The 5438-nt window shown below is 34.1% G+C and overlaps 1 long non-coding RNA gene across 1 annotated transcript; it reads left to right on the top strand.

Moving 5' to 3' along the window:
• Window positions 1-1194: 1194 nt before the first annotated feature.
• On the top strand, window positions 1195-4840 carry LOC122293278. The gene is made up of 3 exons (XR_006237228.1): window positions 1195-1389; window positions 1479-1559; window positions 4602-4840. It is a non-coding gene; the product is annotated as an uncharacterized LOC122293278 (long non-coding RNA).
• Window positions 4841-5438: the final 598 nt, after the last annotated feature.

Here is a 5438-nt window from a genome sequence, read left to right as displayed (position 1 = left end):
TTAAAGTGTTTAAAATATGTTGTGATATTGATTCATCTTCCACGTTATAATTTACAAGGGTTTATGGTATATTTGCCAATTCATCAGATAAAATAAAATTATGTATTGTAATTACTTTATTAACGTTGCAATAAAAGATAATCTAATAAATAAAAATAAAACAATACATACCCAACTCGCAGAAAGTAGGGTGGTAGAGGAGATCTCCTTCCTCTTAAAACTAGTCGTCGCTAGAGGATCACATATCATCACCATGTAAGTAAAGCGATTCTTAAAGAGCCACCCATCACTCTTGACCTAGGTGGTTATGGAATCTATCCTAACGCCGAAGCGGTGGTTCTATAGCCACACCAAGTGGCCATAGGGCTAATGGATGATTAATTGTGCCGTTAAACATTAAAATGAGGTGGTCTTAGCCCCCAACAAGGGCGGGTTCTATAGCTACTCCACCCCAACAATGGTGGTTGTGGGGTGTAGCCGTGGAGCATACATAAAATTAATTGGATTGTTCAAAATTTAAGAGAAACGTTTTAATCGTAAAGAGATTTTATAAAAATAAATTTATAAATTTACATATCTTAATGTGATATTTTAAATTGTAAAATAGATTTTTAAGATATAAAATAAATAATAAAATCTATCTCTTTCCAGTAATTTAATTTTTTTAAACAAGTGGTGATTTTACAATATCATATAAAATTATGTTAATTTGTAAATTTATTTTTATAAAATCTATGTATTACTCATTAAATATTAAAAGAGTAATAATAGAGATCAAAACTTAAAAGAGTAGTGAAGATGCAATCTTGTTATACAATTATTTTCTTATATTAAAAATGCAAGATATTTTTGTAAAATAAAATTGTAGGTATGTCATTATTTTACAAAAATACTACGAACTTAAAAAGAATTAATAAAAAATGGTAAATAATTTTGTCCCTTCCACTGGTCAATTTTAACGAGCGATTTTATAAATTTTTTAAATTGTGTCAAAATTCACATTCATATTACATGATATTGTAAAATCACCTAAAATTGTAAAAGCATAATTCATAAATACCGTATAATTATTTTGTAAAAAAAGTAAGATTTGTTATTAAAAAAATTAATTATTTTTATTATTTTTATATTTATTTATTTTTTAAAAATAATTACTTGACACGATTGTATAAAAGCTTTTGCAAAAGGATAAAAATAATTTAGGACTGATTTTGCGGTGTAATTTCAACCCGCTTTCTCAGATACCTCTAGGTTTGAAAGAGAGACGAGATGAAGAACTTAAAGACTCGACTGCTATGGTTCGGTGTAGGGATTTTGGTGGGAGGAGCTGTGATTTCCCACTTCGTCTGGAGAGGCTTGAGGAGCGATCGATACGCTCTCGTGTATGATGTAAGTGGTCTCTGTCATCAAACCGAAACAATAAAATTAATTTTGAAGTTCGTTACAACTCTGAATGGCTTCGTTTTTTTCTCTTGCAGACGAAGCTGAAATTGGCTGCTTTGGAAGCCAGAGTGTTGAAGCTCGAGGCAGTCTCTTTTCCGAAGTCGAATCCCACTCAGGTAACTCCTCCTGATGATTTTCAACTCCGGCTTTAGTTTCTTCCCGAACCGAATTACAATTCCTGATGCTCGTAAACAAACTAAGTACCTTTCGTAGTGTACGTAACTTCGCGAGAAGCTTCAGGACAAGCAAGCACATCTAGACACCGTTTTTCGAGTTTTCTTTAATCTCAAGAATCAAATGTTGTTTTTTAATTTCTAGGTTTCGGGCTAAGGACTATAGCCATGGGTCGGTGTCTATTTTGATTGATACCTTTTTATTTGATTTTTATTTCTTTTGTTGCTTTCGTTTTGGGTTTAGTTTTCCAGGTGAACTACAGAATGGATATGGAATGTAAATGTTATGAATTGAACAGAGAACATATTTATTGAATTTCTAGTGGCCATGGAGCTCTTTAGTTTTAGAACAATTTGTATTGGTTTCACTGTCGATCATATTTTCCTATGTAAGAAGTAGAGTTTTAAGTTTAGCGGTGGTGATTTCTTTACTCTGTAGTGGAAAATGAGGAAGGCAGCGTGCAATTGGCTGCCTGGTAAAACTCATGTGAGCCATACACGGTTCGCTTAGAAGTTTTCTCTTCTTTGGTCGAGGGGCAAAAATGATAGTTCTTTTATTGGCAGAAAATGGTAAAAGGGAGCAACCGAAGGTGGCTTCCTTACCTGAACTGTATAGGTAGAGCCTAGATGGAGGAAAGCCGCAAACACTCTCAAGTCAGGGTTTGAGCCATAGAGGGGCAAAAACATGCCTCAATCATAGTAGCCATATGTGCAACGTCCTGGCCAGCAAGTCTGTATGAAGTCCTCCGAGTCAAGTGGGCAGTGCTATCGATAGAGATCAAGGGGATGGACTTGAGCCTGGCCTAGATTTACAGCTCAGACAGGATGCACAATTCGGAATCAAATGGGTGGGATTTCATTGAGATTCACATCACCTTGTTAATGCATTCCATCTGGTGATCAAGGCATTATTTGGCCTATCCTTTGGGGCTCGGTACCAAAGGAACCCCTATGCTTCTCATTTGGTATGATACCTATGATAAGGATAAATGTAGGTGGTGTATGGGATCCCACGTTGTCTGGAAAAGAGAAGTTCTTACTTTTTATAATGTTTCAATGAGGCTCCAATTGTATCATTGACCAGTGCTTTTAGAGTATAAGTCAAGTGGTTTGGATCTTCCATTGGGGTGTTACAAATGGTATCAGAGCCTATCCCAACTAGAAATGTGAGACTTGAGCCATGCCACCTATGACGGATTGGCCCCACGAGGACGTATGGAATTTAAGGGTGGTAGATTGTAATTCCTCATATGATAAGAATTGGGTAGGTGATGTATGAGATCCCACATAACTTGAGAAGGAAAGGTTCTTGCTCTTTATAAACTTCTAATGGAGCTTCAATTATATTATTGATTTGTCATTTTGAAGTGTAGGCCATATGATTTGAGTCTTCAATTGGAGCGTTATGTTTGGTAATTAAACTAGGTTTTACGCATTAGGAGACAAGAAATTGATAAACGCTGGTAGGAAGTGTTGTTAATTGTTAGAATGTTACCATGATGGGACTGGAAAAATGGAGAACCAAGGCATGTCCACTGGTTGTGTTTGGTTGTTGGACCAAACTCAACTCATCTTAAACCAATCATTAATGGGACCTACTAATTTTTCAACTTCCTATAAAAAAAAAGTTAAACTTATCTCAACTTATTTGATACATTTTAACCTAAAAAGTTAAACTCATCTCAACCTAAAAAAGTTAAATCAATCTCAATAGAACCCATAAAATACTACTATTCTCAACTCAACTCATCTCAACAACTAAGGTTGTAGGTGTATATAGTCACGCTTGAAACCCAAAATCCCACATCCTTTAAAGTTTCAATAGCTCCTAAACAATCACAAAAAAACTAATACTACATACCATACTCTCTTCCCACCATATAAAATGTGATACTTTTATCACCCTTGGATCAGAAAGTAAAATTCAAAGGTTGATGGGCAATAACACGTCATCACAAATGAATGAAAGTGAAATGAGAGTACTTTATTCCACGATGCTATCTCTTTTATCACCTCAGACTAATCGTGAACGGTCAATGGACAAGATTAGATCTCTTTTTATTTTCAGAACTTTATTCCATTAGTCGATTGTAATAGATTTCAACAGCTTCAATAGCCATGCTTCTCTTGTATGGCTTGTCACTCATGCTTAAGTGTCACTCTTGTATATATCCCATGAAATTGGGCTATGCCTATTTATATATCATCAATAAAATCCTTGTTTTATTGATTAAAAAAATAAAAATAAAAATCTGTAGACATACCATATTCCCTGATATATTCAAGGCCTTTTACCCCCAAAACCATACAGACCTCTTCTCCCAAATATATCCTAGCCAGTCTTCAGTTCTTTCTTTTTTGTTGTCCTACTTCAATTAACAGGTGTTTTTGGCATAGCTGTTTCCAAAAACAGGTAGTTCATGGTAGAATCAGTATCTTGAATATTCATTCCCTGCTAGCATCTTGTCTGGGAAGGGTTGGTAATGGCAACAACAGCAGTGAAGGTTTTGTGGAATTTGATACAATGAATATGATCATCGATTGGCATCTTAATAATTATACGGGCCACCTAAGTAACACATACAGTCAGAGAGAAATGGATTGTGCTTCTGCTGTCTTTCTTTTCTGAGCTTAAGTAAAGAGTAATATTATACACTATATTCTTATCTTATTTTCATCTTATTAAGTAAAATGTGACACATTCATCACCGTTAGATGGTAAAAAAGCATCCAATAAAAAATAATTCAATGGTGATAAATGTGTCACATCTTACTTAGTTAGATGGTAACATGATAGAATTTTCTTTAATAAATTACTTTTGTGGGCTTTTTTGTTTTTTTGTTTTTTTTGGTTGTGTGTGGGAGTGGGGGCTTTTGAGAGAGAGAGAGAGAGATGATTCAGTTGAATCACTGTTTTCGTCTAAATTCATCTTTCATTAATGTATAGAAGTGTTCTAATGATTGCAATTTACCCACTTTTGGCAGGCTGAAAGCTAGCATTATTTCAAGCACAGATCTACATCTCAGTCTCTCAGACGGAAAAGAGGACTAACTAAGATTTATTGTCTTCAAGCATGACTCGTTTATTGGATTTAAATATTTTTACTGAGATCGCAACGTACCATGGATGATCTACAAATTTTAAATTGCTAGTCTTGCTGCCTTGGAACAAGGAAAAAGTGGAGTCTAAAAAAGTCACTTTCTTTTTTGTTTTGCCATTATAACACCCTGCTTTCTGTAGTATTCATCTACCGATGAACAACCATGATTATAGCTTAGAGGATATGACTTTAGAAGGCATAGTTTGAAGTTTGAACAAGTCCCAAGATTTGCTCAGGGGAAAAAAAAAAGAAAAAAGAAAGTAACCCTTAGAATTGAATGCATTCCCAGAAAATTATGCACTATTTGCAAACATTAGGTTCTACTTGGCCAATGAAATTTTTCAAATAAGAATTTTGAGTTTTAAGATTAAATATTAAAATATTATATTTTAATATTTTTATTATTTAAAAATTTAAAAAAGTTAAGAAAAAGTTAAATTGTTTATTATATTTTGTATGAGAAGTTGGGAAAGTTGTAATGATGAGATGAGAATTTTGTATTTGAGATGAGAAATCTTGATGGCCAAACAGTACCCTGGATCTATCTTCTGAAAATTTTTGCACTTGTAAATTCTGGCCTGTTGTTTAGATTTTAAAAGCTTTGGCGAATAGATTTTTTTCTTTTTGAATTCAGAATTTACCAAACCAAACGAGAAACTATAGGTAATTTTTTAACGTGTTCAGAAAAATTGGGGAGGTGGAGGGAGGGGATACAGAATAG

This window comes from Carya illinoinensis, chromosome 14, assembly GCF_018687715.1.
Source record: "Carya illinoinensis cultivar Pawnee chromosome 14, C.illinoinensisPawnee_v1, whole genome shotgun sequence".
NCBI classification, from domain to species: domain Eukaryota; kingdom Viridiplantae; phylum Streptophyta; class Magnoliopsida; order Fagales; family Juglandaceae; genus Carya; species Carya illinoinensis.
Note: the sequence above shows the minus strand (reverse complement) of the source record. Positions and strands in the feature narration are given on the sequence as shown.